Source organism: Lagopus muta, chromosome 6 (assembly GCF_023343835.1).
Source record: "Lagopus muta isolate bLagMut1 chromosome 6, bLagMut1 primary, whole genome shotgun sequence".
NCBI classification, from domain to species: Eukaryota; Metazoa; Chordata; class Aves; order Galliformes; family Phasianidae; genus Lagopus; species Lagopus muta.
In genome coordinates this window covers 59,336,579-59,364,479 of record NC_064438.1, presented here as the reverse complement: position 1 = coordinate 59,364,479, position 27,901 = coordinate 59,336,579, and the positions used below count along the sequence as shown (strand labels likewise).

General features: G+C 52.1%; 1 protein-coding gene across 4 annotated transcripts in view; it reads left to right on the top strand.

The window, feature by feature from the left end:
• The first annotated feature begins 1,197 nt into the window (after nt 1-1,197).
• LRFN5 (leucine rich repeat and fibronectin type III domain containing 5) overlaps nt 1,198-27,901 on the top strand; it is a 45,749-nt gene continuing 19,045 nt past the window's right edge. For 3 of the 4 annotated variants that reach the window (XR_007377865.1, XM_048949361.1, XM_048949358.1), the window contains exon 1: nt 1,198-1,376. The gene's annotated coding sequence lies outside the window, so the exon portion shown is untranslated. Of the gene's footprint in view, nt 1,377-5,224; nt 5,381-27,901 lie in introns of those variants that run through there. The other variant, XM_048949360.1, reaches the window with a different exon arrangement.

Genomic DNA, 27,901 nt, shown 5'->3' with positions numbered 1-27,901 from the left:
AATGTCAGAGATGCACACTCTGTTAGGATCCCTGGAGACAGGTAACAACCTCTAAAACCCTGAAGTCTCCCGAATTTATTGACCCCAGAGACAACCCAACCTCTTATTTCCGTCTCGGGCTCATCTCCTCCACGCAGCCGCGTGTCGGGGCCGGGGCCGAGCCGGCAGGAGCCCGCTCCGCTCCGCGCTCGGCTTCCAACGCCGCCTCGAATCCGCGCGTCGCTCCTCCTGGCGCCGCAGCCGCTTCTGCCGGTACCCTCACCGGAAAAGCCGCTCGAAACCCAAACGCCTTCCCGAGCGGTTGCAGCAGTCCTCTCCGCTGCGCTCCTCGCGCACCCGCAGTCGCGCAGCCCGCACGCCTCCTGCGGCGCTCCGCACCGCCGCCCGACGGAGCCGGGGGTCCCGCGCCCCTCCCGCAGCCCGACCCGAGCAGCGGCCGGCCGGCAGCGCGTCCGTCCGGGCTCCCGCTCGGCGCTGCCCCGCCCGGCGGCGCGGTGCCCGGCCCGCGGCACGTCTGCGCGCGGTCGGGCGGCTGCGGCTCAGCCGTGCGTGCGGCGGGGCGGGGAGCGCCCGGCTCCCGCGGCCCGCCCCGGCGCGGCGGCGCGGCGCGGGGGAGGCGGCGGCCGCCTCCGTGCTGCAGCGCGGCGCCGCTGGCGGGGGCCGGGGCCGGGCGGCAGCGCGCGGCGCGGAGGATGGGCGCAGCGAAGGGCCGGGCCGCCGGCGCCGAGCACCCCGCCCTGCCCCACCGCATCGCGCGGCGCCGCGGCTGCTCCGCCTGAGCGCGCCCGGCGCGGAGCGGCGCGGAGCCGCATGGCCCTGCCGCCCGTTGCCCCTGCGCGCCGCGCGGCCGCCGCGCCGTAGCTGCCCCCCGGGGAGGCTCCGCGCCCCCCGCCCCGGCGCGCGGCGTTCCGCAGCGAGGCGCGGAGAAGCATCGCTCGGCGAGGATTCGCCTGGCTCGGCTCCACCGCGAGGTCGGCGGGCGCGGAGCGGAGCGGCGCGGGCTGCCCGCGGCGGGGCGATGCGAGCGGGCTCGGAGGGCTGCGCCGCTGCGTGCCCCGCGCCCGCGCCGTCCCCCCGCCTCCCGCCCGCCCGGCGCGGTGTGTGCGTGTGTGCATGTGCGCTGCCGCTGCCCGCGCCGGAGCCGGAGCCCAGCCGCCGCGCTCCATGGGGCCGTCCGCGCGGGCTGCCCTGCCCGCCCCGGCCGCCGGCAGCCGCCGCCGCGGAGCCGCTCTAGGATGCGGCTGCTGAGCGATGGCACAGGGCAGAGAGGCGGCCAGCCTGCCTGCCGCGAGAGTCTGAAGCCCCGCCGGAGCCCGGCCGCGGCCGCCGCCGCAGGGGAAGCGCTCCGGACGCCGTCTTTCCCCGAGAGGCACCAGGTAATCGCGGAGCCGGCGGCCGTGCCCGGCTCCCGCCGCATTGCAGCCACCGTTACTTATTCATGGGGGAAGGGGCGCGGGAGGGCGGCAGCGGCGGGGTCCCGCCCGGCTCCGTGCGGGGTTCGCCCCGCGTCGGGACGGGGCCGCCGCCGGCGCCTGGGACGCCCCTCCCGGGAGGGCGACGGCGACCGCGGAGCCGCGCGGGGCGCGGGCGGGGTGGGCGCCCCAAGCCGGGCCGGGCCGGGCCGCGCTCCCATCGCTGCCCGCGGGACGGCGCCGGCGGCCGCCCGCGGCTGGGGGTGCTGCAGGGCCGCGGATGCCGCGGCGGCCGCCGCCCCCTCCGCGCCGTGGCGCGGTGCTGCCGCCGCCTGGGGAGCGCCGGCACCGCCGGGCCGGGCCGGGGCTGCGAGGTGTAGCCCGAGCCCTGTGCTGCCGGGGCCGTGCCCGCAGCCCTCCCGGGCGCTCCCCGTGGGGCCTGGCTCGGCTCCTCCGGCTGCGGGGGGTGCTGAGCTCCTCCGCAGGGAAGGGACTGGGCGCAGAGAGCTGCAGATCCCGGCTCCCTCCTCCCGCCTGCCCTCGCCGCGGGATGCTCTCGTCCGCCGCGCCGTCCTGCTGCCCTCGCCCCGGCACGCGCCTCTCTCGTTGCGCCTCTTCCCTGGGAGGCTGCCGCTTGTCCCCGGGATCCCGGGATTTGTATTCAGTGCCGTCCCTTCCCCTCCCCTCCTTCTCGTGTGTAGTGAGCGCTCCTAGTCTGCGGGAAAGCAAATGTAGGACGCAGTCAGCCTTATTTTTTTTTCTGGTGGATGGCTCCCGTTAGGGGAGACAGCACAGCAGTTGTTGAGGAGCCAGCCGAAACCTTGCAGCCATGTTGATGTCGGGAACAAACAAACCTCCTGACTGCGGGGATCAGCCGCGGCTGAGGAAGGGGCCATGGAGGGCAGCTGCACGGAGGAGCAGTTCTGTGCTGCCACATCTGGGGAGCACCGGCAGAGGCGGGCGAGAAGCTGTCACAGAGCCCCTTCTGGTGTTGCTCCTTGCCAGGCACTGGCTTGGCATCGGCACAGCGTCTGCAGCCCACTGCCACTGCCCTCTGTCATTTTCTTCTGCGATACAGGGCAGCAGTATTTCCTCTCCTGCGCCGTTGTCTTCTCTCTCTAGCCTGGTCTGTCATGTCTCCAGGGAAGGCACTTTTCATTGCATTGAGCATCTGGAACAGGAGGGTGTGTTGGCTTTAGCTGCAGGTGTGAACATCAGCTGACCAGCCCCCAAACTGAGGAGGGGAAAGCTGGGAGCCTCTAGCTGGAGCTGTCCCTGACTGATCGCTGGCTGACTCCCATGGAACTGGGCAGCCCAGGACACGTATGCCTTGCTCATCGTGCTGTTGGTTACTGATCTTTCCCATCCACATTTACATTCCCCAGAGTAAGGTGGTGTCCGCTCATTCCTTCTGAGAATCCTTGGCTGAATGCTGCACATCCAGTCCTTCTCAAGTGAAGGTCGCCGGACAACAAAGCAGTGGGATGGTTGGATCCTGCCTGGGCCACTGGAGCCTTTTGGGGATAGCCATATGTCTGAGGGCTGCTGCTCCCTTGGGAGGGCTGGGCTGGTTCTGGCAGCACGCATCCTGGCTGCAGCCATGCTGGAGCGCAGTGCCCCGGGCTGCTGGGGCCGTTGTGCCTCGTGGTGTGGTGGGGCCTCTGCCTGCTTCCATTAGCTTGGAGTCATCCCCTGGGGCTGTGGGCTGTGTGTGGGTCTCCCCTTGGTGTCAGCCCACTGCTGCGTGGTTCTGCTGAAATCTGTCTTGGTGGGGCAGAGCTGCTGTGCTCCAAAACATGGAGCAGCGATTCCTCTCTGTAGGTCTGGGAGTCAGGTTCAGTTTTGCAGGAAGAACCATACCAGAAACTGAATGCTCTCAGTGCCCGAACACCTTTCAGATCTACATTTCTAAATATAAACTGTACTCAAGGGATTATGCATTTGTTTAAATGCATAATAAATGCATTAAGACTGTATCAAAATGCACACCCGAGCTTGCCAGCTAGGCCTCCAGTCACAAACCTTACTAAGAAGCTTCCCATGGCATATTAACTTGCTTTTCTTCTGTCAGAAAGAGCACTTACCAGTTTTATCATGGCAGTGCAGTCAGTGGAAATAAATCCTGGCTATTTGAGGCATCTAGTATGAGTTTGAAGCTGAGCTGGACTACCAGTTTTGTGGCTTACTAAAACCTACATGAGTCCAGGAATGGACTCCTTGGGCTCACCAATCTCGTCTTTTGTTTATGCTCAGGGAGGTGCAGTGTTACTCAGATGGTTTCCTAGGTGTTGGCTTTGAATTGTTTGTGCAACTCTTTTGTCTGAAGAGGCTTCTATTCGGCTGTATTGTCATGAACCGTGGTAGGCATTGGCTATAAGGCAGAGGAAGGAGGATAAGGTGTTGTCTGTCCAGCCCAAGAATGAGAATGATGAGGTATTTGGGACAAAAGAGGTGGGAACCCAAAAAGAAATGTGTCCGAACAGCACAGAAAGAAGGGAACAGAGCTTCCCCGGACAAACCTGTGAGCTGCTCCCACTGCAGTGGAGGAACATTTTTTTCCCAAAAAAGTTGAAAAGATAGGGATGGTGTTCCCATTGGTGTGGTCTTGGCAAGCAAAGGTGCCTGCAAGCAGCGAATGATGGATGCCCAAAGGTAGCTGGAGAGCTTGTCCATCTGTTGGGGCACATGGGGATATGTCAAGTGCTGGAGAGCTAATGGCTTTCCATTGTTGATCAATATTTCCTGTGCTTTCAGATGTGCTAACGGGTCTAGTTTAATAGAACAATCTTTGAGTATTCTCTGAGCAAGCAACCCATCCAGAAAATCATGCTAATAGCTTTGTTATTAACAGGCCTGGCAGAATTTGAGCCAAGTAGAAAAGGCTTGTCTAAGTGCTGTTGCAGCGTTTGGGGCCAGGCAAATTCCATGCATTAGGAAAGATCTGTACTCCTTTGACCAGACATCACTGACTGTTGTCTATTTATATGCATCTAAATATATCCTCTGCAGACTCCAGACTCTTAGCTAGTAGTAAAATTACTTTCCAACATTATGCTATTAAAATGTGCTTGCTGACACTATTTGATGAGTTTTATGCTAGGAGATGTGTGTGTTCAAAATAAAAATTGTTCTTGAAGTAGTTACCTGTAATGCTTTGGAAGTAAAAGCATGTTGTTGGTGCAGATGGAGAGCGAAAAGAAATACGGTTGAACCGCAGCAGTACTGGAGACATGCTCAGGCCTCTAAGGCCAAATCCAAACCACTACTGGCTTTTGTTGCTTAAAAGTGAGCCGTTCCCTCCATAAATATATATAAAATAATTGTGTACCTTGCAGTGAAATGGGAAGATTTGCTTCTGATTAATCAGGTATACCTTCTGGTACTCCAAAGTTTGAGACATCATTCTGGAAACAAGCTCTGGAAGAAGCCCCTTCTTGTCTGTTGCAGCTGTGCAGAGGTCCAGGCAGCCAGCCCCTGTTCTTCAGCGCTGCTTCTGCCGGCGCCACCCCTCGTGCACAGCGGCAGGACAGGAGCATGGGATTCTCCTGCCCGGGTTTGCTATCTGTCAGCTCCTGAGGTCTGGGCGAGTGGGAGCTGTGCTGCATGCTGCCCCAAAGGAAGCGCCAGGAAGTAATGGCTGCTGGAGGGGCTGATCTCACCGCATGTTGTGGGGCGGCAGTAACTGCTGTCCAGGTGGAGTTTTGGAACTGGCATTAAAGACCCGGGGTAAAAGATGGTGCCCCAGTTCCAGGCTGTTGCAAATATTCCCAGTTAACTGCTGCATAAGTGGTTGCACTGGTGATTCTGTGTCCATGTATGCATTTCTCTGGTTCCAGTAGGGCTCCTGAAGATGGTTGGACACCTTTGATGTGCCCCCAGAAAAGAAACAGGATCCCCTCCGTGGGTTGCAGTGACAATGGCAGTGGCTGTCCGACTGGCCTTCAGCCTGTGATGAAATAGTAGTAACGGTAATTTTCTGTGGCATCTTTTGCTTGTGGTTCTTGGGGGACTAAGAAAAGCTGTAGGGGAATTGAGAGCAATTGGTGTCTATAGATGTTGAAATGGGCCATGGAGAAGTTAAATGCACGATTTTCAGACAAGGTCTCGAGTCTGGTGTTTGGTCCCCTGATGCCCAGGGACAGGCTTGTGAATCATGAATCATAGAATGGTTTGGGTTGGAAGGGCTCCTAATCGTCATCCAGTTCTAACAGGAACATCTCTCAGTAGACCAGGCTGCCCAGAGCCCCATCCCGACCATCCTTGGACACCTCCAGGCGTGGGGCATCCACAGCTTCTCTGGACAGCCTGTGCTGTGGCCTTACTGCAGTTATAGGTGGACATTCTGAGATCCAGACTAGCCAGAGGAGCCCAGTGCCCTGCTGTGGATCAGAGGCACAGATTTCAGTGACAGCTGTCTTAGCTGCCAAATCATCCTGTCATTTAGAAGGGTGTAATGAAGTCTGTGGTGCCTACAGGGAGTAAGACCTGGGGGAAGGTCCCTGTCTGAGTGCACATCCAGGCAGTGCCTGGTGCGAAGGAGGATGGCAGCACTGGCCGCAGGGCTCTGCTCCACCGTGCCTCCCTTGCTTGCTGACTGTGCTTGGGGCTGGTGCTGTTCTGCTGGCCCGAGCCGGTGTAGCAGCTCTCATGTTCTTGTGGGTTAAATCACTCTACAGATAATGTCTGTCCTGAGCAGGCTGAATAATGCAAAAGATGATTTGTCACATGGCTAATTCAGTGGCTAATGGAAACCTCAGTGAAGGCCTTTTTAATTGCATAGCACGGGGCCAGCAAACTCTGAATGCTGTAGCTGGTTCCCAGTGCTGCAAAACTTGTGTCTGTTGCTTTATTACTGAGCTTGGTCTTCCAGCTAAGTTTCTCAACAAGAACTCAGCAAATCATTTCCATGAGAGCACACAATTAGCTAATTAACAGTTGAATGCCTTTTTTTTTCCCTTGAAGTTTTTTTTTGTTGCTCAAGTTTCTCTATCAAGATCACGTTGAACTATTTTTTGGGTTTTTTTGTTTGTTTGTTTTATAATAGAGACGGCTAAAACTGTTTTCATTGCCAAAGCATTGTTATGTTGCCACGTATCTGGTATTGCCTGAGTTTATAATTCCTCTTTCTGCATAGTCCCTGTGCCTGAGGGACACAGAGAGAAGAGAGACGGTGGCAAGAGATGCAACAGCTCAGTATCTGCTGCAGGAGGAAGGCTGACCACCAGCAGTACAGCAGTAAGGAGAAGACCTTCAAGTAAACAGCAGCGTGGTAGAAAAAGTCAGATAGATAGGAAACCCAGAAAGGTGTCAGTGCTGCTGGCCCTAAGGTTCAGACGTGGGATTTCTTGAGTAACACCCGGCATGCTCAGGTCAGGGACCTTTTGCGGCAGGGCTGGGCGTGTGGTGCGCGGATCATTTCCTCACAGTGCAGCTTAGGGGCTGCAGCATGCAGATCCAATGGGTTGTGGAGGGGGTTCCTGGGAAGGTTTCCGTGCACAGCCCAGTGTCATGCTGCGACTCCATGACTCTGTGCACGTCCTGTGAGAGTGGGTCCAGGGAAGGCCATGGGGATGCTCAGGTCTGGAGCACCTCTTGTAAGAAGACAGATTACGGAGCAGGGGGTGTTCAGCCTATAGAAGGGGAGGCTCCAGGAAGCCCTCACTGTGGCATTCCAGTATTTAAAGGCGGTCTACAAGAAAGTTAGAGAGGGGCTCTGTTAGGAGATGTAGTGATAGGACAAAGGTTAGCAGTTTTGCATTGTTTAAACTGAATAGATTTGGGTCAGGCATTAAGGGGACATGGTGTAGGGAACCTGCTTTGGCAGGGGGGTTGGACTCGATGATCTCTGGAGGTCCCTTCCAACCCCAACAATTCTGTGATTCTGTGACATTATTTACTCTGCAATTCTGCAGTTCTCCTCAGAGTGCAGTTCTGTGATTCTGCTTGTGGGATAAATTTTGGGAAGGGAGTAGACTCACAGTCATGTAAAGGGCTCTTTGGGCTCCTCATCATTCGATGCCCTGGCTGTGACAGTGATGGTTTGAGCTGCTCCAAACAAATGTGACTCTGTCACCAAGCAATCATGTGGCAGTCGTTGCAATTTGGCAGCCTGTTCTGGGGTATAGCCTTCTTTTCAGCTATTGCTTATTTTCTTGCATGAAGCCCTCACTCTAACTTCTGGTGAACATCACAGATGCCTCACTTATGCTTCCCCATCTTTGTATCTCTATGGCTGCAAGCAGCAAGAAACCCTCCCATTATGGTCTAGTGGAAGTGCCCATGGGGATATGGTTATTCCCCTGAAGTGTGACTTCGATTGTTCCAGACAGAGGTTTGTTGAAGTTACAGGTAGAAGGAAGATGTTTCAGCTCATCGTTTGTTGAAAATACAGATATGTGTGCAGGTGGCAACAGGTAGCTACTGTGCCCCTGCTGCCGCCTTTCCTGCAGGGAGCAGCCATCAGTAGCTCACTGTACATGGCTGTTCAGTCCAGCTCCCCCAACTGTTTTTGCAATTAAATGTTTCAGAGCAGTTCTTGTGGCAGAATGGAGTCTTTTATTATTTTATATTATTTATTTATTACATTTTCAGAAATCTTTAGCGCTCTAGTGTGCAGTTCTCATGTTCCAGCTCCAAAAAAAAAAATAAAAAGTGGGCTCAGCCCTGCACTATGGCTGTGCTCGCTCTGGTCTCAGTCCCAGGGCCATGAGTGCAAGGGAAGAAAGGGACAATGCTGGCTGCTTGCTTTCCGAGGCACCAGAGACCTCTCCTGTGGATGTCACATGGTGGATACTGGGATCACCTGCAGAACTCATCCCTGCTCCCCTGCTGATATGGGCCTTAGAGCCCTCCTCTGCTCGCAGCACCACCCAGGGCACCATGGTGAGTGCAGGAGTTGTGCTACAAGGCGTTCGTCCTTTTAGTCTGTGTGACCTCATGCAGGGCTTGGATTGCTCGACAATAAGTAAACAAGCAGAGCGCACTTCAGTTTGCTTTTGTGTTGGGATGGCCTGACCTATGCATACTTTGATGCAGTTGTTGAAATGGGAGGCTGCTTCCCTCAAGGCTCACATTTCTGTTGTATTCATTGTTGCCCATTAGTGCCCTGGGTCAGACACTCTGTTCCTGACTTGTTTTATTTAAGAAGCAGTCTTCAAGCAAACACCTTCTGTGTGTAGAAGCAACCCCCATGTCCTTCCTTACTTATAGAAAGGAAACATGATATATACTGTGGAAAAAGGCAGAGTAGATCAAGATGGGTCGTCACAGCTGTCTGCTCGATACAAATGGCAGTTGTATGAATTTCTGTGGGAGATTGGAAAAGCAGTTTCTAAACGAATGTTCCTAGGGTAGCCCTGTGAAATACATGAAAATGAGTAAAAGACAAACTGCTTAGGAAAACGTCCTTTGATTACTTACACTGATGAGCCACGTGATTGTCGTTGGCTCTGTTTGAGTGCTGCAGCCTTGTGCCATTCACATCTGTCCTGTTGTTGTCTTCCATGGGAAGACACAGGCAGCTCAGCTCAACACGCTTAATTTAGTCTAAGAAGCCTTCAAGAAGCCTGTGTACTGCATTTGGTGTGCACTGGAAAGCTAACATAACGACAAGAAGGAGATGACAATAATTAGGAGTAAAATTCTGGCAGTAAGAAGGAGAGGTTCTTGGAATGCAGGCACCCTCATTGCTGACTGAGATTCAGGCTGCAGGTGAAATCAGATCCCCAGATGGTTTCCTGACGGTCACTAAAGCTTTCCTGACTTATACTGAGAATGTGAAGGGAGCTGAGGAGAGCGAAGGGTGCAGGCATTACAGTTACTGCATAAATCAGAAGAATCGGGCTCTGGGGGGATGCTGTGCTTCTCCTTTGCTGCTGGATGCAGAATCCAGTCCAAACTGTCTCTAGGGCAGTGGTGCATTCTGTGTTGGGCCGCTTCCCCTCAGAAGCTGTATCAGCCATGGGAACAGCAGCCTGCAGTTCATCCTCTTCAGCTCCTGTTGAGGTGCAGGGATTGTAAGTAGTGCTGGGTATGAAGGTGTGAAAGTAGAGTTTTTTGCATTGGAGGGCTGATTCTGACCTTAGAATTGTATAAGCGGGGCACCAGGAGGGAGGCTGTCCAGTGTGCTTCAAGAGTAGCGTCCCTGAGACAAGATGCTGCTGCCTTGGCAAAGCATGCTCATCTCCCTGACTCATGTTGGCTTGTGTTTATGCTGGTTAGTGGCAGGGGGCAACAGGAGGGCATTTCAGGTGACACAGAGTGGGTGGGGATGTGATGTCCATAACTGTGTGCGTCTTTGGGATTGCGCTGGGCCAGCGTTGGTAGGGCTTGATGGACAGGACAGGGGCAGAGACTGGAGCACATTGAGAGCGTGGCTGTATGCTGCCCCACAGCCACTCCTGGGAGCAGCTCTGGGTGCCCATGGTGGGACAGCCCTGCAGCAGAGGGTTGTCTGGGTGGAACTGGGTGCTGCTGGAGCTGGCTGCTGCGGTGCAGGTGCTGGCTTGCTCACGTGCAGGCTTAGCCCAGGCTGGGAGATGCTGTGACACTCCTTATCTCTGTAGCTCAGAAACGCAGTGCTCAGGGCATCCTGATGGATTTGTGACACTCCCCGTGGGACTTGGTGCTCATAAACCAATTAAAGGATTACATCGTTATAATGTGGAGAGTACTCTTTGTTTATTAAGTAATGGAGGTATAATTCAATTAGTGAAAGGCTGACCTGCCGATGTCAAGATGTGGATGCCAGCCAGGTCAGAGTCTTGAGCTCTGCTTTCCAGCTCAGCGACAGTCTGCTTTCTGGCTTCTGGACCAAAATGACAAAAGCTGAAGGGAATAACTGTGCCTCACAAAAGCCTGTTGGAGGAAGGCTGGGACAGGTGCCCCTGCAGGGTGCTGCAGTGCCCTTGTCATGGGGTGAGCACAGGTAGAGCTCCAGCTCAGCACCCTCGTGGGTCAGCGCGGAGGCAGCGGGGTACCAGCAGGTCCACAGCTGTCTCACCAGGGAACCCTGCTGCATGGCCTGCTGCTGCCTGGAGGGACAAACCCACGCTCCATGTGAGTAGCTCTGGAGGCTGCTGCTGAGCAGTGGTTAGAACGGCAAATTTGTGAATATTTTTACTGGCATTCCTTTCTGATGTGGTTTCAGCTGGGTAACGCAGCATGGTCAGCCCAACACGAGTGTGTGGCTGAGGCCAGGAGGGTGCAGAAGGTGTTTCTGCACTGCCAGAACTTTCCAGAAGGACCGGGACATTTCACTGTCCAAAAACATACTCTGTTGTTTGGTTGGTTTTGTTTGTTTTTTTTTTCCCATGCAATTCCATGACAAAATGGTAATTATGGTAATTTGCAGCACAGATCAGACAGTGACTACTTTGTTATGTGTTAACTGCAAATGTAGGGTGTATATATGCACCTGAGTGCAAATGCAGACATAAAATGAACTTGTGTAGCCTGTCCATGCTGGCCTAATGGAAGCATCTGACAGCACAGGAGAGTCAACTTTGAGGACTGAGGAATGGCACATAAGCCATCCCTGTGTTCTGTGGCACTTACTTTCTCAGCTGCACTTGTCATGGGGTTACTGTCTGTCAGAAGGAAGACCCCAGCCTGCTGGTGTCTGAGCAGAGGGCCTTGCAGCACGGGAGGCACACAAGGTAAAATAAATGGGAGCCTGGCAGTGAGCCATTCCCCTGCCAGGGTCAGAAGTGCAAAAGGTGCCCACTGCTGAGCTGGGTCTGGCATTGCTGCTGGGACACCAAAGCCCAGCACGGGGATTTCTGCAGCTGGGAGCAGTGTGCGTCTCTGTCTGGGCACTTTGTGGAGTACTATATCATAAAATCCTGCAGGAAAAACCTGGTGCAGGGAAGAAGCATGCACTTTTTTGGGTGAAAGGAGAGATGAATGCTGATTTTCCAGCTGCTGCAAGGCCTTTGTGTAGTAACCATGGCAACCAGGCTTCAAAGACAAAGGGTTAGGGTACAGGTTTCCCAACTTTTTCATCAGCAGAGACAGAGTCCTCTCAGTGCCATCATTTCAACACCATCCCTCCAACACTGTCTCTCCAGTACTGTCCTTCCAACTCCATCCTTCCAACACTGTGCGACACTGTCCTTACACCATCCTTCCAATGCCATCCTTCCAGGATCTGAAGGAGCCTACAGGAAAGCTGGGGAGGGGCTTTTGATAAGGGCAGGTAGTGACAGGAAGAGGGGAAATGGTTTTAAACTGGAAGAGGGCAGATTTAGACTAGATGTTAGGAAGAAATTCTTTACTGTGAGGGTGAAGAGACACTGGAACAGGTTGCACAGCGAGGTTATAGCATGCCTCCCTGGAAGCGCTCAAGGCCAGGCTGGATGGGGCTGTGAGCAACCTGGGCTATAGGAGGTGTCACTGCCTGCAGCAGGGGCTGGAATTGGGTGATCATAAAGGTCCATTCCACCCAAACCATTGTGTGACTCCATTCCATGACCCTTCCAGTGCTGTCCTTCCAACACCATCCTCACAGTGCCATCCTTCCAATGCTGTTCCCATGTGATGAGGCTGCAGGAGCAGTGAGAGCCCATGCAGCCCCAACCTGCTGGGGGCTGCCTTTCCAGCCTTGTCTGGTGCAGGGCCCTGGGTGCTCAGCCCCTACTCGCACAGTCTGGTGTTCCTGCTGCATTCGTGTGCTCTTGCAGTGCTTGAAATGTTGCACACCTCCCCCTGCACTGCTGCTCTCACAGAAGCTCCAGCAGCTTCTACAAATCCTTCCCAAAATTGTAAGATTGAGCCTGTTTTCTTGGAGGGCCAAAGTGGAAGCTTGGGATCTCTGTGGTCAGTCACAGCCGAGCAGCTCTTCCCTGATGTTTGGTGTGAGCTGTCACAGGCTGGCAGTGCTCAGCTCTGTAGACACTTTCTATTTTAATGTCATGCTGCAATGTCTTATTTTCTATTTACCTGTGCCCTGTTGCTTCCCTCTAAGGCTGTAACTTTGGCATGACATTCATTCCCATAAAGTACTTAGCACGTTAATATGGTACAGTCACAGTGCAGTGAGATGGTATCTAAATACTTCCAAATGTCACTCCGTATTGATGAACGGATGCTGTTCCATCAGGAAATTAATTGCAAATACAACACCTTTGGGCATCCTGGAGCAATGGTCTCTGCAGTGCTCCCAATTACCAGCCAGCACTTGCATGGAAAAGATAATGGCACATGAATGAGTTAATGGCAGTTGGAAGGACGGAGGGGAAGGAGGATACCTTTTACAAATTAATGAAGGGGAAGAAAACAATGGAAGGAAAATCAGTTCCTCCACAAATGAGGACAGGAATGGAAACTACAACCTGACTGCAGAACCGATGTGATTTGAAGTTGGCTTTATCATCTCTGTAGTGTTGGCTTCGTCTCTGCAGTGCCAGAGCAGCAGCTCCCAGCAGACCCAGCTGTGGAGCTGCCTGTGCCTGGTGTCCGGGCACTCTGTGCCTCGTCATGCTCTGAGCAGTGCTTCGCCCCGTCCCATGGGCTGCGTGGGCACATCCTGCCATGGGACAGCAGAGGCTTGGCCACTGTCTGTCATCCTGTGGTTTGATCTATCTGCAGGCTGAGAGCAGGGAGGAGCAGTGCTGTGCTGCTGGCCTATGCCAGACGGGGCAGAGGAGCAGACAGGCAGAGCAGTGCTGCCTGCAGGCAGTGAGCACAAATTGTGGGTGCTCAGTGTGCAGCTCAGCGTGCGCACAGTGCTGCCTTTCCCACCTGACGCTGTGGTCAGGTCATGGTTGCTGGTAGGCTCTGCTCGTGTCCCATGCAGTGCCAATTTTTCACACTATATGAGTGGATTACGCCTGTTATCACTGAGGACAGAGCTGATGGCTGAGCCCTTCTGCCTCTGCTGTTTCGTTAGATTCGGCTACTGAGGGACACCAGGCTTCCAAATGGAATTGCTTTGCTTTGCAAAAGGTCTTCTCCAATATATTTCCAGCTGTGCTGTGGTGGGTGCATGTGCTGAGAGTGTCAAATGTTGGAAGGAAATTGTGCATCAAGACAGCTCTTTACACTGAAAAGATGCAATAAGGATGGTCAGATCTCATTCAGAGATTGAGTAGAAGGCTGACGTGGTATCACGAGGAGATGGTGCTCAGTGCTTTTGGGATTTGTTTGTTTGTTTGTTTGTTGTGCATATGTAAATGAGAGTTTAACTGAATTCAAATAGCAAAGCAGCACATTTCTTTAATTTAAATGGGTAGAATAGAGTGAAGCATTGCTATATTCCTTCCTGGTGCTGTGGGCTGTCTCATGCTGTGGCTCCACTGCCCTGCTCTGTGCGAAACCCATTTCCTGTACGTTGTCATCTTCAGATGATATCTGTCAGATGGGGCTGTGCTGTGCTGTGTAGTGGCTCCCATATCTTCAGCACATCGCTGAGCTCCCTTGACCACTGCTGTGCCATGGAGAGGATGCAGCCAGTCATGCAGTCATGGTGTGGCTGCCTGCTCACAAGCACTGCCATCAGCACTCAGCTGTGGCCTGGATCCCAGAGAAGGCTGTGGTGAGGATGGAGTCTGCAGAGGGGGTGAGGGCAGGGGTAGTGGTTGCACCACAGGATTGCAGGAATTTGCTGTCTTTGGATTAAAAAGACTATTTTCTTGCCTTAAGGGCATCTCTCCTGAGGTTCCATTCCTTTACCTGGGTGAGATGTCCTGGCAGCTGCTGTCTCTACTGTTTCTAACCATCTTATTTGTTGTTTCTGCTGTCCCAGCAGCTTCTGCATGGTAGCAACGTGGCTGGACAGTGCTGGAGATGCTGTTGCTGTCTCCAGGCTCACCACCAGCAAGGTGCTGCTGGGCTGCTACCTGTGCTACTCCCCCACCAGCACTGTCAGAACAGAGCAGGTTGTAGGGCTGAGGGATGTGGCATGTTGCACAGCTGCTGCTGTGGGTCAAGGCATTGCTGGGAGCTGCCGGGTACTGGGAGCATCATGGCTGCTTGTGGTGGCCTGTTGGGCTGCAGCTGGCAGTTACGTATCCCCCCGAAATCCCCACACCTCCAGTTGCTGTGGCCTCACAACCCCTGCGGTGCTGCTCTGGTGTTGCAGCAGAGTGCAAAGAGTTGCCACAGTGCAGAGGGGCTGTGGTGTACAGCAGCCGTGGTGCAGAGGAGCTGTGGTGCAGATGTGGTGCATCAGATCTGTGTGCAGCCATGGTGCAGTGGAACTGTGCTGCAGGAGAGCTGTGGTGCAGCTGAGTTGTGATGCAGAGAGGCCACGGTGCAGTGGAGCTGTTGTGCAGTGGAGCATGATGTAGCAGAACCATGATGCAGAGCAGCCATGGTGCAGTGGAAATGTGGTGCAGAACAGAAGTAGTGCAGAAATGCTGTGATGCAGAACAGGCATGGTGCAGCAGAGCTGTGGTGTGCAGCAGACACGGTGCAGCAGAGCTGTGGTACAGAGAAGTTATGCCTGGCTGCTGGACGTGGGAGTGAGAGAGACCGGGGGTGGCTTCCCCTGCTGCTGCACACCAGTGCCGGTCAGCTCTCTGGGAGGTGACATTTAAAAGCAGCACCCACATTCTGTCTGATGAGAAGAAAAACCAGCAAGTTTCTGTGCTCGGAGACTCAATCTCTCACAGTGCAGTGGAGTGGCAGAGGAGGAGGGATGGAGCCCTTCAACAGACGTGCAGCGCTGGGCTGCGGCTGGGCTGTGTCCGTGGTTTGGAGACTTGCAGTCTCAAAATATATGTGCTGACGTAGAGCAGCATATGAACACTCACACAGCGGAGTCCCACCGTGGCACATGTTGCACACAGAAGTGCTGCTCTGCAGAGCTTGCAGTCAGACACATGCAGTTGGCACATGAGTAATGTCCAGATGGGAGCAGCCCTGAAGCAGCACCCAGACCTGCAGAGTGCTTCAGTCTGGCAGCCTGGAGGGCACAGACGTGGGTTGGTCCGGCCAGGAAGGAGCTCATCTTCCTCCCACACTGCAGCACCTGGCCGGTAACTGGACAACTGTGCAGCTGCATTGGTTACCACAAAAAGTCTCTGATGCGCAAAATGTGCAATCCTGGCAGGAAAGCATAACTGGGATATATAGAAGTCATTTATCTTTCCAAAGACATAAAAGCCCTGTTTCTGGGAAAGCTGTAGCTACATACTCACAAAACCAGTACTTCTGAGTGGCAAAATAAGTTGGAAATGATTTCCTGCTGTGGGAGCACTGAAGTGCTGCCATGGTCTAATGTGTCCCAGTACTGGAACTCTATAATACTCAATTTTTCTCCATCTTTCTCTCTCTTATTTTTAATTGTAAGCTTAAACAAGAAGATTAGAAAGAAGAACAAAAAGATGGAAAAGTAAGAACTTTGATAGCAAAACTGGAAATTAAAGCAAGAAAGTTCTGGATTCTTTAAAATAAAACTTGATTTTCAGGAAAAGGCTTTTTATTACAAGAAAGTCAGTTAGCTTCAGTTCTTTGCAGCAAAAAATTCAGTATGAGAAAATATTTGCATATCTCGGAGCCTTCAGTGCAGTGGGAGTGATAAGGATGGACCAGCAGTGCTGCTTTTGCATTTCTGTTGCTTTCTTTAGTACAGTAAAAGGAGCAAACAGCAATCAGCAGTAGCAGTTGTAACACTGGCAAACGATGGCAGTACATTCAGGGTAGCTGTGGGGAACGATGCTTTCACACCGTCACAACATGCAGCTTTGTGTCTGTGCCGCTGCACGTGCTGGTCAGAAATGGTCACCATCGCCATGTTACAACATCAACATGTTACATGCTACCGTGGGTGGAAGCTCTCCTCTCCTGAGGGTGTCTTCACGTTGGTTGAGGGTTGTTACCTTTACAAGGTCTCTTCTGTGACTGATGCTCTCAGTGGCTCTCTGGCCCGCAGTCTGGGGACCTGCGCAGTGCCCCGTTTCAGGGACACTGTCATACCCACGTGCACCCATCAGCTCCACGGTGAGGCTTCTGCAGTGCCTCCACAGCACCCTGTGGCTGTGTGCAGTGGAACCTTGCAGCGAGAGGCTGAGGTGAGCAGTGCCCTCCGCTCTTGCATGGGGGCATGGCTGGGCTCTGCTGACAGAGCAGCCTTCAGGTGTCCTAGGATGAGCACAGGCACAAGCTGTGGCCGTGCTGCCTGAGAGCCTGAGTCTTACTGCTGTCCTTGTGGAAAGAGGTGGCTGGAGGTGCCTTCAGGACAGGCTGGAAGGAGCTCTGTAGAGAAGAACCAGGATGTGCTATTTGTCAACTGGGTGACCATAAGCCAGCAGTGTGCGCTGGTGGCTAAGAAGGCCATTGGTACCCTGGGGTGCATTGCTCAGAGCGTGGCCAGCAGACCAAGGGAATTTTTCCCATTCTCCATTCTGCTCTGCACTGAGGAGGCCGCAGCTGGAGCACTGCAACCAGTTCACAGAATTGAACTGGTTCTTGGTTCCCCAGCACCAGGCAGATGGGAACTGCTGGGAGAGCCTGGAGGAGGGAGCGGAGATGGCAGGGACACCTGGAGCACCTCCCTATGGGACGGGCTGAGAGCCCCAGGGCTGTGCAGGTGGAGGAGAGAAGGCTGAGGGGATGTGAGCAGCGCAGGTGGATATCTGCAGGGCAGGGCTGGGGATGGGGCCAGGCTGTGTGGTGCCCAGTGCCGGGACAAGGGGCACCAGGCACAGACTGGAGCCAGGCAGATCTGTATGGCCGTGAGAAAGAGCTCTGTGCTGTGAGAGTCCTGGCACTGAGTGGCGGTGTCTCCTCTGTGGAGAGATCCAACTTCTCCCCTTCCCCCCCCAGCCCCCACTTTCCTGTGCATCCTGCCCTGGGGAACTGTTTTAATGAGGGGTTGAACTGAGTAATCTTCAGAATTCCTTTCCAACCCCTGTGGTTGTGGGACTCTGCGATGCTGTGAGGATTCTGTGATTTGAGGGGATTGAGTGCACCATCACAAAGTCTGCAGATGACACCAAGTTGGGAGGGAGTGTTGATCTGCCTGAGGGGAGAAGGGCACTGCAGAGGGCCCTGGATAGACTGGATCAATGGGCCAAGGTTAACTGTATGAGTTTCAATAGGGCCAAGTGTTGGGTGCTGCATTTTGGTCACAACAACCCCAGGCAGCCCTGCAGGCCTGGGGAGGAGTGGCTGGAAAGCTGCCTGACAGAAAGGGACCTTGATGGACAGTCGGCTAAATATGAGCCAGCAGTGTGCCCAGGTGGCCAAGAAGGCCAGTGGCATCCTGGCTTGTGACAGGAATGCTGTGGTGAGCAGGACTGGGGAAGTCATCCTGCCCTGTACTCAGCACTGGTGAGGCCTCACCTCGAGTGCTGGGTTCAGTTTTGGGCACCTCAGTACAGAAAGGACATGGAGGTGCTGCAGCAGGTGCAAAGACGGGCAACAAGGCTGTGAAGGGCTTGGAGAGACTGAAGGAACTGGGGCTGATTGGAGGAGGCTGAGGGGAGACCTGATGGCTCTCTTCCAATATCTGAAAGGTGATTGCAGCAGAGCGGGGCTGGTCTCTTCTCACTGGTGAACAGGTGAACAGGATGAGGGGAAATGGCCTCAAGTTGCAGCAGGGGAGCTTTAGGTTGGATATCAGGAAACACGTCTTTGCAGAAAGGGCTGTGAAGCACTGCCATGGGCTGCCCAGGGAGGTGGTTGAGTCACCATCCCTGGATGTGCTTAGAAATCGTTTGGATGTGGTGCTCAGGGCCGTGATGTAGGGGTGGGCTGTTAGAGTTGGGGTAGGATGGTTGGGCTGTAGTTGGACTCGATGATCCTTAAGGTCTTTTCCAACCTGAGCAATTCTGTGATTCTATGATTTTATCATTCTGTGATAAGGTTCAACCAGGTGAGCCCTGCAGTCTGTGTACGAGGAAATAACTTGGAAATCTTCTGATGATTTTTTTTCTGCTAAAAATGCCTTTTTTTTTTTTAATACAAAGTGCCATGCTCCAAATGCTTAAAGTTCAATGGCTTTTCCTTGATTCAGGCCAACTTTCTGAATACGCTGCCCTAGGATGATTGGTTGTGCATGCAGCAGATATGTGCTGCTGTGTCACACACCTGAGCACTCCAAGGAGTAGTGCTGCATGGCTGCATGGCTGCATGGCTGCATGGCTGCCTTCAGTGCCACCAGAGCTGTCAGTGCTGGTGGTCTCCTGGCAGTTGGAGACATTTGGTTTCCCCAGGAGTAATTTTGCAGAAAGTCTTAAAAAGAGAAAAAGAAGTGCATTTTTACAGACAGCCTTCTAGGGAGAACAAAGTGCTTCCCTTGATTTCTGTGCATAATTCAGGGATAACTCAATTAGCTTCAGTAAAGTCATGCTAATTTACCCTCGGTAAAAGTTTGAGGTTTCCTGTTTCTTCAAGTCTTTTCCTGCATAATGCTTCTCTTTCTCCTTTTGTGAAAAGAGACCGGTGTAATGTTCCTGATGTTAATTAAGATAGAAACAGATTATACCTCTGTGTATTGAGTGCAAAATAAGCAAGATTAGAACACAGCCCAAACTCCAGATTACAATCACTGGCGTGGTCACTGATTGGCACAGGCATCTGCAGCAGCTGGGATTTCTGCAGCTAATGACAGAACAGCATAAGTGTTGTGTTACAGAGGTGCTTGAGAACTGCATCAGTTTGTTTCCATGAAAATATCAGAGATTTGGGAAGGTTTTCTTGAGGGACAGGTGCTACAGGCAGCCTCTGTGCCAGGGCCACCAGGAGCTGTGTGCTGAGGTCACCATAGGACCACAAGAGGTCTGGAGTTGGAAGGAACCCACAAGGATCCCACAGCACTAAACCCAATGTCAGAGCGGCGTCCCAGCGCTCCCCAAGCTCCAGCAGTCAGGGCTGTGCTGCTGCCCTGGGAGCTGTGCCACCGCCTCTGGGCACAGCCCTGCCCTCACCCCCACCTGCCCTCCCTTGACAGCTCCATGTGTTCCCTCGGGCCCTGTGGCTGCCACAGAGAGCAGAGCTCAGGGCTGCCCTTCTGCTCCCTGCGAGGAGCTGTAGGGATGGCATGAGGGCTGTAGGGATGGCATGAGGGCTGTAGGGATGGCATGAGGGCTGTAGGGATGACATGAGGGCTGTAGGGATGACATGAGGGGCTGTAGGGATGGCATGAGGGCTGTAGGGATGACATGAGGGCTGTAGGGATGACATGAGGGGCTGTAGGGATGACATGAGGGGCTGTAGGGTACCATGAGGGCTGTAGGGTGCCATGAGGGCTGTATTTACCGTGAGGAGCTGTAGGCTTGCATTTTTCCAAGCTGGCAAATTGCAAGTTGCATTGCTATTCCACCTTTTTGTTTTTGTTCACACCTGGTACAACAAGGGTGTTTGCTTTTTACCTTCAGTCTGGAGCCCGCTGTGTTGCTCCTGGAAGCAGTGAAGATAGAGTTGGAAGGCCACGGGGGCAGGCAGGAAGCTGTGGGAAATGTTTTCCTGACCCACATGCTGGTTGCTTCTGGTGGCTGTGGCCAGGGTGAGTCTTGCCTTGATAAGCTGATGGATTTGAGTTTGGGGGGCCGTGTATTAAGTGGTCATTTTGTGAGACCAACAGAAATCGTGCAGCAGAGGCACGGCTGATCAATTTTTGAAACAGCAATTAAAATCTGAAGTTCTTGCCAAAGCTTTGTCTCTTATCTAAAATGCTCAGACACATTGCTGAGTTAAGAACATTAAGACCAAGAGACCCATTAAATTATCTGGCACGGAAGAGATAGCTTGAAACCTGCAAATTTACTTGATCTCATGCTGCAGATTTGATGGTATCTTCTTTATGCACTAAGATGCAGAAAAGAAGGGAAACGACTTTTTAGAACAATTCCTCTGGGCTAGAAGCCCTGAAAGCAAGCTAAGAATTTTTTTTTCCCTTTTTCCAATAATTGTTATAAAATGTTTTTGAATTTGTCCCGTTGAAAGGAAATCTGCTTTGTTTTCTTTTTATTATTTTCTTCCATCCTACAATGTGCCTTATCTGTCTTTTGGGAAAAGACAAAAAGATTCAGCACTGTTCTGTAAGCCATTCCCAGATTAATTAGAATGATCTGTGATAATTAGATTCAGAAACTGTTCAAAACTGTAACTCAGAGAAGAGGTAAGGTCACAAAAATAATCACTGTACAGCTTCTCTGTGTTTCAGTGATGCTATTAATCCCTAATCTAGTTTCTCTTTAAATTCTAAGTTGGGGGTTATTAGAAAAAGTAGCTTTGATTTAAGCTGTAGGCTTTATTTGTTAACTAATACTCAGTAAGCTTTGTGCTCATACAATCCTGACAAGCCTGAACAGTGGGGCTCATTAATGTGAAGCTACATGGGACGGTGAGAAGGAGAAGAATCATAGCATCACAGTAGGAATGGACACTTGAAGGCCATCTGGTCCGACTCTCCTGCAATGGACAGGGACACCCACAGCCCCGTCAGCGCTCAGCCTGATCTTGAGGGGCATCCACCACCTCTGTGGACAAGGTGGCCAATTAACATGTGAAATAACGAGGTGCTTCCATCAGCACCTGCCTGCCTGTGGCTGTGTTGGGAGCAGCGGGGCTCCCCTGCCCAGAGCAGCCCTGGGGCATCGCCCAGTCCTTGCTGCAGGCTCTGCTCCTGGCTCTGCCCTTTCCAGTGCTGTTTTCGGAGCTGTGTTTCTGTGAGACCACATTTCTGTGGCTTGTTCCTATCCCAGAATGATTTCTGCTCTCTGAGGGTATGTTTTTTGTGGTGCATGCGTATAGATGTGCTTTCTGACGTCAGCGGAAGCACTTTAATGAAAATATTAAATCTCTCTGGGTCGGGAACCAGGTGCAGAAAGAGATTTACATTTAGAAGCCAATAAAAGACTGCCGTAGGACTGGGCCCAACTCTTGGCAAAGACAGGAATTGACAGAAAAGACGAAGGTTCTCAGTGGCGATGCAAAAAAGAAAGGACTTTTCAGTAATTATTTCTGTTTGCCATTTGCCAAGAAGCAAAAAAAATGCACACTCACAGTGACAATGAGATATTTTCTACTTCTGTGGGAACTAAGAAAAAGGTTAGAAAGTGACAGTTTAAGTGAGGCATTTAAAAGCGGCAGAGCTGGATAACTGGTACCCAAGAGTATTAAAATAATTGGCCAAGTCGCTCCCTGAGACAGCAAAGGTTTATTTTTAACAAATCCTGGAACACTGTTGACAATCCAGTGGAATGGGAAAGGGCTAATGAAAACCGATAAAAAAATCACACTTGATTGGATCTGGGTCCACAGGTTTGTCTGGTAGCAGCTCTGGTTGTTTCTTTCCTTCCCTTTCCCCTTCCCTTTCTCCTTCTGCTTCCCCTTTTCCTTTTTTTCTGAATACAGTTAGATTTTACTGTATTTTTACAGACTTAGGGAGGAGATTTGCAGCTGCCAGTTGCACAAAATGCCATTGGGTGGAAGGACACCCAGCCTGAGCTCTGGGCCGGCAGCGGGAAGTGGAGCACCTCCAAACCCCTGGCCTGTCACAATAGGTCCTTCCTTAGCTGCTGTAGCTGCGTAATGAACAGTCTCACATCTGATTGACTGACAGTTGCTTAATGATGACATCTGAGTCCCTGTGATGGATGTTGGAGCCCACGATCCCTGCACAGACTGCAACCTGTTGGAGGCCTGAGCTGCTGCACACAGGATGTGTTTTGCGAGGTCATGCAGTGCTGCAGGTGCAGGGCATTGATAAAGGCTTTTCCTTGGCCCAAAGTGCTGGGGGCCTTTTGGGCAGTTCTCACCTGCCCTGGTCTCTGCTCGCAGGCCTTTGCTGGAGGGGAAATTTTATGTTTCAAAACTTCAGTGATTTTTTCTATCTGCGTCCCATCTGACACAGTTTTCCCTATACATTTTCCTATACCCTGTGACCTCATATGTTGTCTGCCAGGTTTTTAAGCCCTTTGGCATCATTATTCCAGTGGCTCTAAATAGCATGCCATCAATTTCAGAAAGAACTGATACAGATTGATAGGACGAGCTTGCACTATAATCTCTTATACTACAGAGATGGGTCCAATGGCTTTCAGGAGGTGCTGTGTCCTCTGCAGATTCGTTCCTCAGTCTTTCTGAGGGTGTCAATTCTCTCTTTTGTGAGCCCAGTGACCACGTGCTGTTCTTTGCCGAGTCTCCTAATTGCTGTACCTGAGCAATTTCTCTACTTCTGCTTTTCCCCTAAATCTGTCAGTGATCTTAATTTTGCTAAATGTTCCATGCTGCTCGTCTTTCTTCTGTTGCTTTTCCGTATCAAGAAACCATAAGTATGTGTTTCAGAGCCGTCAGTTTTGTCAAACAAGCAGAGCACTGCCTCCCCAAAAAATCCCAGCAGCAGGTTTGGAGCCAAAGGGAAATCTGCAGAAATAGTTTCTCCCTTATGGCATGTTGAACGTTTCTCTTTTGGGCAAAATTTCCCCAACCTGACAGATGTATCTGAAGTTTTAAAAAATATTGCTCCCAGTATTTCACAGAAACTGTCATCTTCGGTGGATAAAGGAAAATGCTCTTTTCAGTATGCCCACTGATTTGCTTCCGATTTAGGTGCAAACAAAGGCCCACCTGTTTCGTGCTGCAGCTGAGCTCCCGTGGTTGGTTTGTGCTGTGCTCCACGGCCAAGTTATTCTGTGCTCCGTGGCCAAGTAGTGCCTTGCTCCCCAGCCAGGCTCACTCCCTGGCCCTGCTCCTGGGGCTGTGTCCTCTCCCACTGCTCCCTATGAGCTGCTGGGAGATCTGGGCACCACCTTTCTGTGGTTGTATTCCTCTGAGCATATGGTATGCACACGCCTCGCATCAGAACAGGGAAGGGCTTGATTGAAGCCAAGCATCAGCTCTTTGGAACCAAATTCCCTCAATTTGTCTCCTGCCCTCCCTGCAGTGGAGGCAGACACCTCTGCTCACCTGGCCCCATGTCCCTGGTGCCCTCTGGAGCACTGCAGTGCAGCACCCAGCTGCGCCCCGTGTCCCACGCTGCTGTACGGAGCTGCTGTGCGCTGGGTGCTTGGGAGCCCCTGGGTGATGAAGCTCAATTCTGGCCTGGTTTGTAATGGTGAACAGTGGCTTGAGGCAAGTGGGGACAATTGGTTTGGTTGCCTTGAAGCTCATGGGGTATCATGGGATGATTCATGAGGCTTGGCGCTCACTGCTAGATCCCGGCAGCCAGCGAGTCACATTGAGCTCTCAACACTTGCTCTTTGAATTGATCTAAGCCCTAAGGCCACCTCAGCACTGAACTACATTTGAATTGATTTTACCTCCAGGACTGGAGCTATTTCAGAACAGAGAGGTGCCCGCAGCGTCCCGCTGTTGATGGGCAGAGCTGGGCGCTGCTCCCACAGCTGCTGTGTGTGGGGAGGGCTCTGCTGGGCTGCGGCTGTGATGTCGGGGCTCCTGGGAAGGGGAATTGCTTGGACTTCCAGGCAAGATAACGCAATGGATTAATTAGATAGTTAAGTGCTAATAGCACTTGAGAAGAGATACACTCGCTGTATGCCCCTAAGTTTGAATTTATTAAAACTCCTTTCTGTATGGCCTATTAATTTTTGATGACTTTAGATAAATTGTGCGCAGCCTGAAAATAAATTAAAATAAGTGCATATAAATCATTTACTATTCTTGGCTTCTGGAAAACAAATTTCCATTTCAGCTCTTGTTGTCCGTTTTTATTACGTGGAGCCTGCCTGAGCACATCATTCCTCATTGTGATAAAAATGTTTTATCTCTGTGAGATTCCCTGATTTTGTCTTTGAAGTTCTGAGGCTGCTGTAGACGTGGCACATCCTGTATCGTTTCAGCAGCTAATTTGACCATATCCATTTTGATATACTAGCTAACACAGACCTAAATCCTGAATAGGTATTCTTTCAGAGATTTGCAGTTTGCAACTGGTATCAGTTAATGTTAAATTACACTTTGGTGCTTAAATTCCAGCGTGTGTTTTATGGCTCGTATCCTCAAGTGACATAGAGGCACGTGTAGAGGCAACTCTAATAAATGCTCATCTGGTTGAGGCTCATTTAATTTACTCCATGTTCATCTAGGAGTACGGTGACTAAGAAAAGAGTTGGCCTCAGTTAATCCTGAGACGATTGAGAGATATTATTACTAAGATAATAAACATCCATCTGGAGTAAATCATTGTTAGTTTCTTTTTCATTTAGTTTTGTAGATTATGCATAAGTGAGGTGGTGGAAGAACTGAGTTATTTTTACAGCACTTAATATAATCCACAGGCTGCTTAGGCTTGGAAATCCAATTATGATTAACCCACCTCCCCCAGTTTTGCTTTGCTGCTCCACACTAATGACCTCCCTCTTCAGCACTGCTGCTTTGTCTGCCCTGGGTCCTGTCCTGTCCTGGTGACCTTGGCTCCTGCTCCATCCCACCCAGCATGAATGGCAGCCAGCCCTGGGGCAGCCCGATGGCACCCCTTGTGATTGCAGGCGCCCTGACCTGGGGACGGGTGTGCTGCAGTGCCTGCACCCTCCTTGGCCAGGGCACAGGGGAGAGGGCACCGCACACATCATCTGTACAGCCCAGGTCACTTCTGGCTCTTCTGAGGCCACAGCAGGTGTGGGCGATGGGGCTGGGGTGTGCAATGGAGCTGAGCTGTAAGTTGGAGCTGGGGTGTGAATTGGGACATGGTTATATGATGGAGTTGAGGTGTGCGTTGGGATGTGGGTCCGTGATGGATTATATTTGCATCGGAGCCTGGCTGCCCAGCTGAGCTCCCGTGCATGATGGAGCTCAGGTACGTGGCAGAGTTTGGCTGGCTGTGCAGCAGAGCTGCAGGGTGAAGCTCAGGTGTTCAAAGCTGAAGGCATTGTGGAGGGAGCACTTTCCTGCCCAGACACAGGTAGGACAGCTCACACACTCCAGGTGTATGAAATCCTTTGGTTTCTTCTCACTGCTGCTGCCCACTCCAGGCCTCTGTTGCATGCTCAGACCTCCTCTTAAGGCATAGGAATTCACTTTCTCACGGGTCCTTGCATTCTCCTATTGAAAGATAAACGTAATTGACAGGCTTTCTTTTTTTTCATTTAGCAGTGTAGTGCGTAGAGAATGTGTTCTGATTAATCACAGCTGATTATCAACGCTGGCCACATTTTTCAGAAAGTATCATGAGGTGAGTTCTGAGCATGTGTTCCTGTGGCTGCTTCTACCTGCCCAGGTGCAGGTGTGGAGCATGGTAGGGTTTTGTTGCTCGCTCCGTCTGCCTGTCTGTCGGCCTGCCTGTCTGTGTATCTGTCTGCCTATATGTCCATCCATCTGTCCATCTTGTCTGCCTGCAGCCCGCTGCAGCGCAGCGCTGAGTGCTGGGTGATGTGGACAAGAGGCAGCTCTGCTGCCTGGCAGCTGGTACCAGGCAGGGGCAGGGGACGGCAGTCAGGACATGCCTGGAGAAGGCAGGCAGGACATCTGCTGTGGCACGGAGACGGCCTGGGCTGCTGCGGGGAGAGCATGTTGTGCTCAAAGTGAAGCCTGTGACATCAGGGCAGCTGTTGAGCACTGCTGAAGGACACTGTTACCTTCTGCCTGGGAGCCGTCCCCACAGCAGTGCAGGCTGCTCACACGTGCTCAGGTGCTTTATAGAAGTAACAAAGCGCTAAATTTCTCCAGGACATCAAGCACATGGACTATTGGCACCACGTGTATTGGCACCCAGCGGAGTGCTGCCTTGCCCCGGCGATTGGAAGCAGTGTGTGACTGTGCAGCATGCACAGGAATGCAGTGCTGGGGGTGCTGCACTGAGACACCTTCATAGTGTCTGGGATTCTGCCTTCCTTGGACAGACAGAGCGTGCCAGGGGAGCTTGACAGTATGAAATACTCCAATTACTGTCAAAACATGCTGAAACCAAACCTCTCGTTTTGTTTTTCTGAATGGCAAGTCAGGGTTTGGTGTTCTTTTTTTTTTTTTTTTTGATAAAAAATAATGAGATTTCCCTCATGGGAAAATTAGATCTGAGGGAGGATGCTTGCTGGCAGAGCTGCTGAGGTGAGAAATGCCTGAACTGGGCCCGTCCAGGCTGAGAGACTGCAGTCTCTGGGGCCAGGACCCAGGGCTTGGCAAGAGGCTTCTTTTCTAAAATAGAAAAAAACTCAGAAAAACAGCATCCTTTATTTTTGAAGACTTTTTGGTTAAATTTACTTCTGAAATTTGCATCCTGAAATTAAAGTTCTAGCAGAACTGATCTGCTTTGACAGAAGTCTTTGGTCTCTCAAGAACAGTGTTTTTGATTTCAAGAATGCCTTGTATTACAGAAATGCCTCGTGACTGCTTTCAGAAGAGTTGTCAGTCATTTCCAGATGTTATACTTCTGTTAGTTTGTAATCATTTGTTTGTAACCCTAAGTGTCTGGGCTGTGTTTGGGCTGAAGCATTCCCTGTGGATAGCCTACCTCCAGCTAATGAAGGAGCATGTTCTGGGGCAGTCCCAGGGTTTGTGCTGTGAGCTGGTGCCAAGAGGATATCAGGAAAAACTCCTTCTCTCAAAGAGTGATCAGGCATTGAAACAGGCTGCCTGGAGAGGTGATGGAGTCTCCATCCCTAAAGGTGTTCAAAAAACACGGCAGTGTGGCATTTAGGGATGTGGTTTAGTGGGCATGGTGGGGATGGTGTGACATTTGTGATGGTTTTCCAACCTTGCTGATTCTGGGTTCTAGGAGAGTCCGTGCCCTGCCGTTTCGTGGCAGAGCTGATCTCGTGGTGAGGCCACGTCTGTGCAGGCTGCACGCAGTGCTGGGGAGCTGACGGCCGCTCAGCCATCCCCAGCTGTGGCAGCTCTGCTTCCCCCCGGCCTGCCGCCATTCAGGTGGGTTTCTTGGCTCCCCACTTTGGGTGCCGGGCAGGTCCTGAGTCTGGGGGAGCCCAGGTGGGATAGGCCTGCTGTGAGCCCTGCGGCTGCACAGGGTGCTCGTGCCGTGGGGATGGTGCAGGCAGAAGGAAATTCTGCAGCAGCACGGCCTTTGGAACACTGCATGGCAGAGCACCAATTTGGGCAAGCTTTGTGACAGAGGAGCATCAGAGGAAATCCTTTCACAATTCTGTTGTGTTTTGGTGTTGTGAAAACTCTTAGTTTTGAAAATCCCGCTGTGGTCTGATTCAGTAAAAATGTTTTGGTAAGATAAAAGCTGTTTTGTTGGAGCAATTGTTCACTGTGTTCGCTTAGGCCTGTTCACGTTTTTCAGCTGCACAATTAATGCAGATATTGCAGTTGGCACTAGCGTATTTCTGTAGCATTTTGTACAGTGGCACTCAGCAGCTGAGGAATGGAGTCGCTAGGTGCTCCTGATTGAAGCACTGACATTCTGCAGTGCTCCTCCTTGGCTCCCCACACTGTCCTAGCCAGGACCCGTGGCTCTGCAGTGGCAGAAGTGGGCTTACAGCTTCATCTGCAGGCACAGGGAATTCCCATTCGGATTGGGGTCTGTTAAGGGAAATGTACTTCCTTGCCCTTCTCCACCTGAGGGATGGGAACTTCCTCTGAGTACCATGTGTTATTATAACAGTCATAAAAGAAACCGTGCTCTGCTT